At 42.4% G+C, this 15414-nt stretch overlaps 1 protein-coding gene and 1 long non-coding RNA gene across 6 annotated transcripts in view; one reads left to right on the forward strand and one right to left on the reverse strand.

Annotated features, from left to right (window-relative positions):
• Nucleotides 1-15414, forward strand: part of THRB (thyroid hormone receptor beta) — a 430248-nt gene that overhangs the window by 201063 nt on the left and 213771 nt on the right. The gene's annotated exons all lie outside the window — the stretch shown is intronic.
• Nucleotides 1050-4275, reverse strand: LOC141543417 (uncharacterized). The gene is made up of 3 exons (XR_012482444.1): nt 4031-4275; nt 2961-3063; nt 1050-2202 (listed from the first exon to the last, which is right to left on the reverse strand). It is a non-coding gene; the product is annotated as an uncharacterized LOC141543417 (long non-coding RNA).

The raw sequence follows: 15414 nt of genomic DNA on the forward strand, positions 1-15414 counted from the left end.
GCTGGAGATTGAATCGGGATTTTTCAGATGAATAAAAGTTTATCAGGAAATTTGAATTTGCTTATAAGAACTGGTTTGTATCTACTTCAGTGGATTTTGTTGTTTTGTTGATATTTGTTTTGTTTATCCATGAGCTGGGATGCCTCATTTCAGGAGTGTCCTATGCCATAGCCATTTAGCACTGCTTAAAATAAATAACAGAATCAGAATCAGAGATCTAAAAGAGCTCCACACCCATTCCTCACCAAGGATCCTACATCTACAAGGATCTTACAAGTGATCATATAGACTTTGCTGGAACTCGGGGAACCCACCGCCCATGGAGACAAACCCTACACTCTGGAGAACTCTGTTTGGAAATGGGCAGCTAGGTGGTACTGTGCATGGAGAACTGGGCTTGGAATCATGGAGACCCACTTTCATGAGTTAAAATCCAACCTCCAATACTGATAGCTGTGTGAACCTGAACAAGTCACTTAAGCCCATTTGCCTCAGTTTCCTAGTTTATAAAATGGCTGGAGGAGGAAATGGCAAACCATTCCAGTACCTTTGCCAAGAAAATTCCAAATGGAGTCACAAAGAGTGACTTAAGATTTGTTTGGAATTTTTTTTCTTTCTCTCTTCTCTGCCTCCCCCTCTTTCTACTTGACAATACTGAGTTCTGCCCCTGGGGTTGAGCAGAAAAAGTCTATTCCCTTTTCTCCATGACAGCCTTCAAATATTTAAAGACATTTACCCTCCTCTCCAAGTCAGTCTCTCATCTCCAGGCTAAATATTCTCAGTGAAATGTCTTTTTAGGCTTCATTAAAATCATACAGTTGATCTCTGAAATTTGGGGGTATAATGTCAAAGTCTAAGTCTACAATCTGCTATCGTGTCACTCTTGAAGAAACTGGTAAGAACAATTACCTTCATGTGATTACACTGGGAAACAGTGCTTATTGATCTCCTGCTGGATACCAGGCAATGACTGGCACCGGTGCTGTGGAGGAAACCGAGACACAGATAGAATATATGGACCCTTAAAGAACTGACATGTACATGGAGACTTAAGCCATATCTACACATTTAATAAACTGACTGTACAAGAAGGCAGATGATACAATGTGGGAAAGTAGAGACAGTTTAAGGCACAAAACTTGGGGTTATATCCCAATTTAGCTGTTTGCTACTTATGTAAATAAGAGACAGGTGTGGTGGGCTGATAGGGCCCAGAGCACTGAGCCTGGAGTCAAGAAAATTTGAGTTCAAATCTTAACCCAGCCACTAGCTGTGTGATCCTGGACAAGTCACCTAAATTTGTTTTGCCTGTTTGCTCAACTGTAAAATAGGGCTAATAATAGCCCCTTCCTCATTGGGCTGTTGTGAGGATTAAGTGAGGTAATATTTATAAAGTGCTTAGCATAGTATCTGGCATGTAGTAAGTACTTAATAAATGTGCTTCGTCTTCTGACCTCAATTTCCTCATCGATAAAATGAGGAAATGAGACCAGATGGCACGTGAGGTCCCTTGCAGCCACAGATCGATGATCCTCTGAGTCAGTTCTACTTCCTGAGCCTTGTTTCCTCATCTGTCACATCAAGGGTTAGCTAGGGTGCCATATGGTTTCTTCCAGCTTTAAACTCTCTAATCCTAAATCCAGACTATATGGCGCAGGTCAAAGTGTTCTGAAAAGTCCAGAATATATGGCGCAGGTCAAGATGTTCTGAAAAGTCCAGAATACATGGCGCAGGTCAAGGTGTTCTGAAAAGTCCAGAATACATGGCGCAGGTCAAGGTGTTCTGAAAAGTCCAGAATACATGGCGCAGATCAAGGTGTTCTGAAAAGTCCAGAATACATGGGCGCAGGTCAAGGTGTTCTGAAAAGTCCAGAATATATGGCGCAGGGCAAGGTGTTCTGAAAAGTCCAGAATATACGGCGCAGGGCAAGGTGTTCTGAAAAGTCCAGAATACATGGCGCAGGTCAAGGTGTTCTGAAAAGTCCAGAATATATGGCGCAGGGCAAGGTGTTCTGAAAAGTCCAGAATACATGGCGCAGATCAAGGTGTTCTGAAAAGTCCAGAATACATGGGCGCAGGGCAAGGTGTTCTGAAAAGTCCAGAATATACGGCGCAGGGCAAGGTGTTCTGAAAAGTCCAGAATACATGGCGCAGGTCAAGGTGTTCTGAAAAGTCCAGAATATATGGCGCAGGGCAAGGTGTTCTGAAAAGTCCAGAATATATGGCGCAGGGCAAGGTGTTCTGAAAAGTCCAGAATACATGGCGCAGGTCAAGGTGTTCTGAAAAGTCCAGAATATATGGCGCAGGGCAAGGTGTTCTGAAAAGTCCAGAATATATGGCGCAGGGCAAGGTGTTCTGAAAAGTCCAGAATATATGGCGCAGGGCAAGGTGTTCTGAAAATACAGAAGGCAGAAAGCCCTGTGAGCTCGTGTAATCAAAGATGGCTTCTTGTAGGAGGAGGCAATTCGTCAAAGCATGGAAGGACAGATAGAATTGTAACATCAACAGAAAAGAGCTGAAGGGCCTGTCAAGTAACTGTCAAACCAAGTCCTAAAACTGAGCCAGGCTCGGTTTCTCTATTTTGGCTTCCAGTCAGCTGGTAGATTCAGATTCTAGGCTGTCGGGGTATTGATTATGTCTGAGATGCTTTAAGCCCAAACTGGTTTTGGTTTTTTGTTTGTTTGTTTTATTTTAAAAAGTTGAGAAAGAAATACAGTCCCAAAGTTAAAATTATTTTCTTGAGGAAAACTTAGGTGAGTTCATCATAAACTGATATCCCAGAAAGTTAGCTGTTAGTGTTGTTGTCTGCTCTCCTGAATAGATGATTTATATGTTGGCTTTCTTAGAATGATGCTTTTCATTCCTCTTGAATATATACTAATAAAAAAAAACCCTCCAGTTTAATCAAAGGGTTGTCTATTTACTAAGCAAACAGTCTGTGAGCATTTATTAAATACCTACTGTATGCCAGGCATTGTGGTAAGCTCCAGATCAATGGTTCTTCACTTGTTGATATTTCTTGGTCCCCTTTGGTAGTCAGTCTAATGAAACCTACGGCCCTCTTCTCAAAAAAAAAAAAGTTTTTAATGTATAAAATGAAATACATAGGATTACAGATGAAATGAAATATATTTAAATACAGTTATCAAAATGTTAAAGGTGCAGAAACACTGAAGTCTGTCCATAGATCCTTTGTGGGTCTGTTAACTTTGGCTAAGAACCTTTGCTCTGGGGATACAAAAGTTATCTCACTCCTCAAACCCACCCTTCCACCAAGCTCCCCTCTTACTGTCAGAGCCCCCACTTGCACATCTGTCATCTACTATTCCTCTGGCTTCCTCATTTCATCTAGCCAGCCTTCTGCCAAGAAAGAAAAGAGAGAGGAGAGAGACAGAGACAGAGAGGCTGAGAGACACAGAGAGACAGAGACAGAGACAGAAAGAGATAGGGAGAGAAACAAAGAGAGAGACAGAGAGAGACAGAGGCAGACAAACAGAGAGAGGGGCTGAGAGACAGAGACAAAGAGAAGAGAAAGACAGAGACAGAAAGAGATAGGGAGAGAAACAAAGGCAGAGAGACAGAAGCAGAAAGAAAGACAGACAGAGACAGAGAGGCTAAGAGACACAGAGAGAGAGACAGAAAGAGATAGGGAGAGAAACAAAGGCAGAGAAAGAGAGAGACAGAGGCAGACAGACAGAGAAACTGAGAGACAGAGAGAGACAGAGAGAAGAGAGAGAAAGAGAAGGGGAAGGAGGAGAGAGAGAGGGAGATACACAGAGACAAAGACAGAAAGAGAGAAACACAGAGAGAGACAAAGAGAGAGAGAGGCAGACAGAGAGAGAAATTGAGAGACAGAGAGAAGAGAGAGAAAGAGAAGGGGGAGGAGGAGAGAGAGAGAGAGATACACAGAGACAAAGACAGAGAGAAACACTGAGAGAGACAAAGAGAGAGAGACAGAGGCAGAATGACAACAACAAACAGAGAGAAGACCCCCTCCCCAGCACCTTCCCTCTCATCTTTTTTCTACTCACAGTGGATAGAGCACCAGGTCTGAAGTCAGGAAAACTCATCTTCACGAATTCAAATCTGGACACTAGCTGTGTGACCTTGCCTCAGTTTTCTCAGCTGTAGGAGGGGGAGATATAATAAATAGCATCTGCCTCACAGGGTTGTTGTGAGAATCAATTAAGACACTGTTTATAAAACACTTAGCCCAGTGCTTGACATATAATGGGTGATATATAAGTGTTCATTCCCTTTCCCTTCCCTCAACTATAGAGCAGATTAAAGAGTTTAATATGTAATAAGCCTGGAAAGGTAATCTGGAAGCAAATGCGGAGGGTTTCAAATGGCAAACAGAAGAGTTTATTTTTAATTGGGCTCACATTACCAGGCAAGACTTTTACAAGAGTTACTCAATTTAGCAGATCTTTACTTATTAAGTAACTCAGTGCAAGGTCCTAGAGGGGAAAAACATGAAGATGTCGTTTCAGCCCCTGAGGAGAGGAGGAAGTCGTTGATTATCATTATAATTGGCATTCCTGGAACTTTAAGGGTTTGCTTTTTTCCACATCTCCTTTGAGCCATTTATTCAAGGGGACATTTTACCCCCATTTTGCAGATGAGTAAATTGGGCATAAAGGCTTGGTGACTTAATCATGATTTCAAAATAAGCAATTGTCAGAAGTCAGGAAAAAATGTCTCTTTTGTTTTTTTGCCTTGCTGGCTCATCTCTAATTTCTCATACAAGGCAAAGAACTCTAGTGTTTCTGAGGAGGCAAGGAGGTGATTAGCCAGAATCAGGGAAGAGAAGGTGGCTTTTGAACTGGGCCCTTAAATGATGGCTAAGATTTCAGCAGAAAGAAATGAGACGTTCTGAGCAGAGGTAATAGTAGTCTAGACCAGTGGTCCTCAAACTTTTTAAATAGGGGCCAGTTCACTGTCCCTCAGACTGTGGGAGGGTCGGACTATAGTAAAAACAAAAGCTCCCACTCTGTCTCCGCCCCTCAGCCCATTTGCCATAACCTGGCAGGCGGCATAAATGTCCTCAGTAGGCCGCATCTGGCCCGTGGGCCGTAGTTTGAGAACCCCTGGTCTAGACAAAGGCATCAAAGCCTTCTGTTCAAGGATAGTGAGCTTTAAAATTGTTTTAATGTCCCTGTCTTATCCACGAGGCATTCTTTATATGTGTGTATGTATGTCTGTACACACACATATATATGTATATATTTTATAATATATAAAAAATTTTTATTTTCCAAAATATATGCAAAGATAGTTTTCAACATTTATTCCTTGCAAAACCCTGTGTTCCATATTTTTCTCCCTCATTCCCCACTCCCCACCCTCCCCTAGACAGCAGATAATCCAATATAGGCTAAATGTTCTACTCACTTCACTCAGCATCAGTTCATATGCTCTCTCCACACCTCTCTCAAATCCTCCTGCTGATCGTTTCTTATAGAACAATAATATTCCATGACATTCCTATACCATAGCTTATTTAGCCATTCCCCATCTAATGGATATCCACTCGATTTCCAATTAGAAGTCATTCATTTCAGATTTAATTAATTCATGCCCTGAGCCTACAAACTTCTGCTAATTTGCCTATTTTATTATCCGACAACCTGACAACCTATATTTTCACATGCGATTTCTTAAAAACGTGCTTGTTCTGACCATACCAAGATAGAACAAGACCCAAATCTTTAAAGAGATGTGGAAAATGCTTTTATATCACCCATGCCTCAAATTCTGAAGAGCTCAAGATTTACTGTCTCACTATTTCATCACTATTTCAAATACAGAAATTTCATCCTTCCAGGAGCTGTGATTCCTCTTGGTGTAATCCCTCTCCTGACACCGATAACAAGCCTTCCAACATTAATAGATGCAATGGAAAGAATGGTGGGTTTGAAGGCACAGGACCTGCATTCAAATCTTTCCTTTGTCACCCACTACATGGCTGATGTCAGGCAGACCACATAATATCAGGTCTCAGTTTCCTCACATGTAAAGTGAGGGACTTGGAATAGATGGGCTCAGAATCTATAATCTATATATAACACATACACACATCCTATCCATTCAGGTCCCTTCTGATGCTAAATGCATTATGGTCCTGTGTAGGACGAATCAGGAGTCTGAGTGCAGGAAAAAGTTTCTTTCTTTCTCATGAGAAAAGGGCAAATAGTCTCCAGCACACAAAGCATGGTTTGAGAGAGACACTGGCACACAAGCCAGGGGCAGTCCCTTTTTATTCCCTCATGTGAGCGCCCCAACCCCCTGGCTCTTTTCCCCATTGGCTGAGATTTTTAAGACTCAGTTTCTAAAAACGTGAAATAAGAAAGCCTAAGGCTATCAGATGCTTTCCCACTCAATCTAGTCCCTGTCCCTGGGGGGGGGGGGGGGGGCATTCTAGAAGGGGAATATAACAGTGGAAAGCTAGGGGCAAAGAACAAAAGATTCCTTTCAAATCTCAAGGGACCATCCTCCCATTACAAAATCCAGCCCCCACCCCTAAAGGGCTCACACTCTTAGTTCTTTTGGTCCACATCACCTCTCCTATGTCCCTGTGGGTTTCAGCCCTTCAACTCAAGTCCCACTTCTCCACAGCTTGTGGAAACCAAACAAACTCCAGATCTCACGATCTTATTAGAACTTTGTATAGAGGCTACAAACTTCATTACCCGGTGGCTAATCCTGCAGTGATGGTGTCTCCAGATTAAGTCTGGCTGGTCTCTTGCCCACAGCTGTCCCAGATTGAGCTCTCCCCCTTCTATCTCTGCCTCAGTAACATGTAAACAGCTTGAGGGCAGTTGCTCTTTGGCTTTGCTTCTGTTTCTCCAACTTATTGTTATTCTTGACATGTTTTCTGCCTTATCCAATTCTAGCATTGTTCCTTGTGTGTGATTTTTTTCCCCTTTTTCCATAGACTTTCCTGAGGGCAGGAACTATTTCTTTCCTATTTTTGTACCCCCACCTCTTAGGACAGTGCCTCTAGTATAGAGTAGGGGCTTAATAAATGTTGATTGACTGACTGGCCAACAGCCTATGATTTTGTTATCATAGATAATTGCCAGTGGGTGGACTGCCTTCACAAGGCAAGTTGTCATGCAACTCAGAGAAACGCTTCAAATTCTGAGAAGTTATAGAATTATATTAATTAGATTAATAATTAATAATTAGATTAATTATGGAATTATAGATTGATTTATTAATAGTGTTTCAGAGAGGTAACATTTGAACTCAGACCTTCTGGAATCAAAATGCTCTTTTCATTATTCCCTCCTGCTTCCCTCTCCTCTCTTCCCTCTCTTCCCTACTCACATACCCCATAATAAAATGGAAATTTCTTGAGAACAGGGACTGTTTCATTTTATTTTTGCATTCCCAGTACCTCACCCAGGTACTTAATACTTTACTTAATAAAATTTAACAAATCGATTGATAAGCCTTCAAGAATGCAGAGTGTCCAGCAAGTCCCAGTGGGTTGGAGTTTAATGTAAGATACGAAAGATCATTTGCCAAAAAGTTACCCAGACTTGAGTGGCTTTTTAGTCCATCAGGCTGTTACTGACCATTGGGAAAGGTGAATTTCCTAAACTTCAGTGACCCATTATTGATTTTATATTAAGAAGGAAAATACAATCTTAGTATTAGGCATAATCTTTCAAAGATACAAAAAAGAACAATTCTTATTCATTTTTTAAAAATCCAACAGTTAGATTTACAAAGAGAAAGGGAACAATTCTTGATATCAAGTTCCCAGTAGGAATTGGAGAGGGGGAAAGAGGAAGAAATACTGAAATATCTTTTAAAAGTCATTTCTAGACATTTCAAGGTATGTCACTTATATTTCTAGACATCGTTTGTAACTTCATTAATCGCAATTTTGTTCACCATTAAATTAAGACTATACTTGAACACTCTAATCAAGGTGTTTCTGACCTGAAAAGTCGTTAATCTCTGGACTAGACATTTAATTCATCTGTGAAAAAAATGAAGGCATTTCATTAAGATCAATTCAGTAAGCATTTATTAAGCACCTAATATGTACCAAAGAATTCCTGCCATGTTGTCATGATTTTAACATATTATGTCACTCATTTCTAGATCTTATTAACAAATAAGGGATTTGTTTGCTCCCTCATTTATTCAAATCCCCGGCTTCAAGCCTCCCATTTAATGAACAGCAACCAGACCAAGTTGTAGGATAAATGAATTCAAAACAAAAAAGACATTTCGTGTAAGTAACTAGCCAGATTAAAAACAAGTCATTGAAGCAGGAAGCAAGCATTCATGGTGCCCATATACCATGCTAGCTACTCCCTTCATCCCTTGCAATGGAGACCATATTTCAAGCATCTATCCAATCCCTTCTGGGTAGGAAAAGGAGACTGTCTATTTCTCAAACAGCACTTAATCAGTCAACATTTATTAAATGCTTGCCCTGCCATATACTGAGCTAAGCGTTAGGTTTACAAAAAGAGGCAAAAGGCAGACCCCGCTCTCAGGAACTCGCAGGGGATATGATAGCAAGCTTTCTGCAGGACAAATAGGAAATAATTAACAGAGGGAAGGCATTAGAATCTAGAGGGAGTGGGAAAGGTAGGATTGTAGTTGGGACTTAAGCGAAGTCAGGGAAGGCAGAGCCAGAGAAAATGTCCAGAGCCAAGAGATACAGTGTCTTGTTTATGGAATGGCAAGGAGACCATTTAATCCAGTGTTACTGGGGAGTCAAGTGGAAGAAGACTGGGAAGGTGGTAGAGGGCCAGGTTGTAAAGGGCTTTGAGTGCCATAAGGGTTCTGAACCTGGAAGCAACAGGGAGCAACTGGATTTTATTGAGGAAGGGGTTAGACCGGAACTTAAGTAAAAATTACTTTAGTGGCTGAAGGAAGGATGTACTGGAGTGGGGAGCAAGGTGTTAGAAAATAGCCTCTATATGTGGCCTCTGGTTGCCACTTCTCTCTCAAGATGAGCACAGCGGCTGGGGAGCACTGGCCCTTGGGCCCCCCAGGATGTCAGAACTAGGTCCACAGAACCTGAATCTCTCTCTGAATTCTCTGCCACCTACTTTCCTTCAGCTTGTCTCACACAGCCCATCCTTTTCTCTCCTGTATCCTTGGCTCTCAGCCATGATTCGCCACCTGTGTGAAACCCCCATAACCTTTAAACTTCCACCTCAGATGATGTTATCAGAGCAAATCTTCCTTCTGGGAGACAGAGACCAAATAATCTTCCCCAGTCAGAGGAGGCTCCCTTGGTTCCAGACACTGAGAGAATGTGGATTGTGGTTGGTCCTTCATTCTCAAAGATTGCCATGACATCAAGGAGATGATGCCGTGACAAGCAAGTGGAAATGGATTTAAGTGAGGGAGGGCTGCGCAAAGTCGCCAGCCATACTCTCCCCTCCAGAGCTGTCTGGATCCAGTGGCGAGATATAGATCAGGATGGCCCTGGATGCACAGGGAGGCCTTGAACCATTTCTACACAGAGATAAGGAAACAACAGCCCAAAGAAATTGTATTGTCTTCCCAAACTGCTTCCCCTTTGGTCGTTCACCCTATTTCTTCAGCACCTACTATGTGGGGAGTACCCTGCTAGGCAAAAGCACCTGGTGGTTGTTGGGCAAAAGACTTGTACAGGACACAGAAAAGATGCTCTCCCTCAATTAGGACAGGGAGGGAAGTGCCTCTCTTATCAGATAGGTCGGTGAGCTCTGCTTGCCCAGGGCAGGTGTTTGTCAGAACATGTCAACTCCCCCAGAAAACCACTAGGCTAACTTTAATGGCCCATATTCTTTTGTATCATCTGAATGGCATCATCTCACAGAAGTACCTGATCCCAAAGACAGGGTTGAAGGAGTGGGAATGGGCGTGAGAGTGATGCTCGTGAGAAAAATTCCTTATGGTCACTGAGTCACAAAGAGCACATCTTATGACCTGCTGCCTGGGGCTTATCCTATAGAATAAGACCTTCAGACTCTGCTTGGGTTGCAAAAAAACAAAGGGGGGGAGTTTGGACAGGATATTGGGGGAAGGCAATTTAGCTGAAGCCTTTTGAAACCTTATATAATATATTGAATTTTTAAGAGACTATGAAATGTGTGAAATGAGACTTGGTCTGTTTGGCCCTAGAGGGCAGAAACACAAGCGATTGATAAAAGAGGGTGTTAAAAAGCAAATTTAGGCATGATGTCAGGAAAAGCTTTTTAATAATCGGAGGATTATTCCCGAGGTGGGAAAGGGCTGTCTTGAGAAAAGAAGCACTCCCCGGACTTGAAAGTCTTTAAGCAAAGGCTGGACGGCTCTTTGTTGGGTAGGTTATCCCGGGCATACTGAATTATCTAAGTAGAGGCCATCTATGAAGGCAGAGAACACACAAGTATGGATCTATTTCCAAATACAATTCTCATTTGGCAAGAGTAACAAGAAGAAAAAGAAAGCCTCCTGGTAATAGCCATATCCGCCATCACTCTCGAAAAGGCCACAATTGTCTCTGGTGTCCAAGGTATAAGCTTGGAAGGACTGAGGAAGTCTCAAAAGACCAGAAGACACAGACCCAAGAACTGCCTCGATGCTTTTCTGGAGAAAAGCAAAAGGCTTCAGAAGCTGCTTTAAAGGGCTTGACATATTCTAATTACAGATCCCCAGAGCCATAAAGCAGGGGTGCGGACCTGATCTGGGGCCCAGGGCAAGTGTCATAAAAATCTTGGTTATCTGGAAAGGGGGCTAAGGGAACCAGAAGCTATACTTAACCCCTTTAGACTCACATTTCCCAGGAACTTCTGAAGATTCTTATTTCCCTGCAGATTAAAGCAACTGTATGATTTTGATCCCAAGGAAAACATTGCTGAGTCACTAATGAGGGCTGATTCTGCTAGCTGAGGTCCTCGGCAGCTTTCAGCTTGATTACAGTATTTCAGGTGCCCCATTACCGGTTAGCTTCTTGCTCTCTGATTAGACTATTTTTAGAATGCCTCTCGTTCACAGTCATGGTCCACTTACTGATTCCCATCTGGGTGAAGTTTGTACAAGAGATCCCATGTCTCCCTCTGGGTTTAATCCTCTGGGAGCATCTCATCAGAAGCAAATTTTTGTGAGACTTCTGTCAGAGTGTCGGGTCCCCACCGTCCTTTGATTAGAATGCAGAATTATGGGGAGCAAAGTGCCATGTCTCTAATAATGCGTCACTGAATGATCAGCCGGGGTGTGGTGTCCTGGGGTGGCCCTCCTATAGGATTCTAGACCTCTAGGATTTGGAGCTGGCCAGATCTCAGGGACTAGCTTTTCTGCTTCGTGGCATGGTAGAAAGTAGACTGATTCTTACCAGAAGATCTGAGTTCAAATCTAGCATCTAAAGCTAATTAGTTGTGTGCATTTAAGCGAGTCACTGAACCTCTCAGAGTCCTAGGTATCTCTTTAAGTCAGTCTACATATAATAAAAGCTACACGCCAGTTGTTGGTCTGTATCTGTGGAGGGAGTTTCACCACCAGGAACTCCCCACTCAGAAAACGCCCCAGATCTGAACAACAATCATAGAATCCCTTGAAGTCAAGCTACGTGCGCCCCAACTTACAAGGTCCACCATCATAACACAAGTATCTGTGGGTACGCCTCCTCGTGTGGCTGACTGACAGCACTGAGGGGCTACGAGGCATTGACTTGGTCATGTGGCTCATAGAACTCATTATTTCTAGTGTTTAACCATTAATAAAACCTTTTATAATCCCCCAAAGGTAGGTGGCACAAGTGTTAATCATCCCATTTTACAGAAGTAAAAACAGGTTCAGTAGAAAGAAGTGATTTACCCAGAAGGGATGAGTAGTAAACACCCAACCAAGGCATAAATTCAAGATTATATAAATTCAGGATGTTTTCTGCTATGCTGCATTGCCACATGGGAAACCGTTCCATTTTTTCATATGTTAAAGTGCTTACAATAATTCTCACAATAAATAACTGGTTCTCTTATGCTTATGGGGAGAATAAAAATGATGGCTAAGTATTAATAGAAATTGCAGATATCAAGCCTACACCATTTTGCCAAGGTTCCATTCAGAGAAATCTGAGGATTAATGTCTCTTTGCCACTCCCCAGAGAGAGCTAAGTTTATCCCTGGGATGACTTTTGCCTTCTAATTTTAACTCATCTCTATCTTTTGATATTAAATTACATAATATTCTTTCTTTTTTCCTTTTTCATTTCTTCCTCTTTCCTTTCTTTTCTACTTTCCTTATTTTTTCCTATTTCTTTTCTTTTTTTTCTACCTCTTCCTTTCCTTCTCTTCCCCCTTCCTCATTTCTAATTTTTCTTTCCTTCTTTCCCTCCTTTAGAACCCAGCTTCTTAAACTATCCCCCACTCCTAACCATTTTTTACTTGAGAAATGTTTACACAACTCCAGGTATATAGGTATATAAAATAGGTTATCAAATCAAACATTTATTGATAATAAATCATAATTTTTGTGATCCCCACATTCAATTATGAGACCCCATGTGGTGTTGCTTTAGTTGATGATCCCGAGAAGAATACAGAATCTGGATTAACTACATTAGTTCATGGACTGAAGTTATGGAACCCCATTGTACCTCAGATGTCTCAGAAAATGTGTCTTTCAGCCTACCACCTTCTGTCTCCTTCCTGTTCAGTGGGCAGTTCAGGCCTTGGTTGTTTGGAATTGGTTATTAGCATTTGTTTCTGAATCCAAAGTAATTAAAATCTCTGCTTTTGACAAGAATAAGATAGACTTTTATATCCCTAGTAAATGTCCACTCATCAACTCATCTAAACCAAGCTGGCCCCTTATTCTCCTTCGGGTTTTCTTTTTGACAGCAGTAATTCCTAGGCTACCATGGAGAGTCCAAGTTCTTTTACCCGACCTTACACTTAGCCTTTAGGTCTTCCAGGAAGAATAAAGTGAACGGACTGTGTGCCTTCTACATGGCTTTTCTAAATTCCTGTTGAGTGCATTATGGGGGACTGGAAGGAGATGTGAGCAGGAGAAAAAGATAAATCTTATCCAAGTCAAGGTTAGAGAAAAGGATGCACAGCGAGAGAAGAGAGAAGAGAAAAAGAGAGAAAGAGAGAGAGAGACAGAGACAGAGAGTGAGAGAGAGATACAGAGAAAGAGAGAGAGAGAGAGAGACAGAGAGAGAGAGAAGAGACAGAGAGAGAGAGACAGAGAGAGACAGAGACAGAGACAGAGAGAGAGAGAGACAGAGAGAGAGACACACAGAGAGAGAGAGAGAGAGACAGAGACAGAGACAGAGAGAGAGAGAGACAGACACAGAGAGAGAGAGAGAGACAGAGAGAGAGACAGAGAGAGAGACAGAGAGAGAGACAGAGAGAGACAGAGAAGAAAGAGAAGTAGAAGAAGAAAGAGAAGAGAAGGAAGAGGAGGAAAAGAAGGAAAAAGAGAAGAAAAAGAGAAGGAAAAAGAAGAAGGAGGAGGAGGAAGGGGGAAGAAGAATATAGAGGGATAGAGATGGAAACAGAGGTATAGAGCAAGAAAAGAAAGGGGAAGGGGGAGAGGGAGGGACAGATGGAGACTGAGACTCTTGTAAAACAGGCATATACAGCAACTTCTTGGTGGGATCCACAAGAAAGAAGACTGTGTCCAGCCCAATTATTACCTAGTGTAGAGACTTCCCAATGTGGAAACTCCCTCCACTGAGGCATCCAGGCAGATTGTGGCTTGTCTGCTGCTTGGTCTTAGAGAACTGCCTGGGGATATGAGGGGTAAAATGTTCCTTAAGTTACAAGACCATTGTGTATTAGAAGCCAAGCTTGAAGTGAGTTCTTGACTCCAGGCTGGGACTCCAGGCCCTGTGCCATGCTGCTGCTCTCTTTCATCTCCAGCTTGACAGTATCTTTTATTGAAACTTGTCAGAAAAAAAAATCATTCCTCCTTAAGTCATCCTGGAAGGCTTCTCTCCCCAGAGTTGCTTTCTGAGTGTTTTCGGGCGAGGATGTTCCTGGCTCCTAGGAGATCCCTTCCAGTTGGTGATACTGTGTGGTTAGGATTCCTGGGAGCCACTGCCTTGCTATGTGGCCATCTCTCTGGAATTTGAAACCAGTGTGTACACGTTGCCCGAGGTGAACACAAAATGAGACAAGAGCTTGTCCCACAAACAACAGCAGGACTGATGCCCAATAGCTCTTCGCCCTGACATTTATTGAGCTGGAAACTGAAGTCATATTCACAGGGGGCGAGACCAACAACCTGATTTTAGAAGCCTTGAAATTGGGAATAGGCGGCAACTACAGGAGTAATAAATAGGAACAAGAGGGATGTTAGATAGGTGAATGTGGGGGGACGATTAGCCAGTTAGCTTCCTGGGGCTTCAGAACCTTCAAGCCGCTGTGGGTTCAGGTGACCGAAGACCACACTAATCTGACTGAGACAGTGTCAATTTTTGCTCATGGTGGTTGACTGGGAAGCCTGGGTGTGGAAGACCAGACTAAGAGAGGACGGCCCAGCTGATGAGCAATCTGTATGGCATTCTTTTCCTTGGACAAGCCACCAGGTGGCAAGGCTTCTCAGACATGAACCCTCGGAAGCTTCCAACAGCCCAGACGTCTGGGAGGCATCCAGGAGCCCCTGATCAGGGCAGAAGAGCTCAGCTACGTAAGTCTCTTTCAATTGTAGGCGACCGTTGTTATTGTTGTTGTTTGCTTTATTTTCCCCAGAGAGTACTTTTATTTTCCTAGCTAAGTTAGAAATTTTGTTTGTAAGAATAGGTGGAAAAGGTCGTCCTTGAGAATGTGGAGGATGGCAATATGTGTCAAACCACCGCGGACGTCTCTTGCAAGAGTTGCTTTGTTAGGGCATGGATAGCCACATTCTTGGCACCGGTTCCTGGCAGCCAAGGCCTTCTCTCTTGCGCGTGTCTATTGTAACTTCCACGGCACTGCACGCTTCTTTCTGAGGGTTAGCATTCAATGCTAAGAACAGAAATTCAGTTTTCGAAATAGCTGTCATGTGTCTCGAATTGGAGCAAAAGAGAAAACATCAGCCTAAAATCAACATTCCTTTGGGGGTGGAGAGGAAGGAGGAGGGAACAGGACTGTAGACTAGAGTGCTGTGTTTTTAACCTCTCAACAGACGGCATTATTGTTTAGTTTGGACTTTCAGAAATTTTAGAGAATTTAGACACTTTCACAAGAAATGTTTAGATTAATTTTTGAAACATCCAGGAGATCAAGAGAATATTTATATGGAATTAATTCTGGATGCTGTATTTAACAAATTGTGAGAAGAAATTAGGGGGATCTGGAAACTGTGTCATACAATGAATTGATTAAAGGAGCTAGAGATTCTTAGTCAGTAGGAGAGGAGATCAAGGGTAGACCCGATATCTGTCTTCAAGTATTGCCATCAGTTAGTCAATCAACAAGTCTTTATT

The sequence above is a fragment of the Sminthopsis crassicaudata genome, chromosome 5 (genome assembly GCF_048593235.1).
Source record: "Sminthopsis crassicaudata isolate SCR6 chromosome 5, ASM4859323v1, whole genome shotgun sequence".
Taxonomy (NCBI): domain Eukaryota; kingdom Metazoa; phylum Chordata; class Mammalia; order Dasyuromorphia; family Dasyuridae; genus Sminthopsis; species Sminthopsis crassicaudata.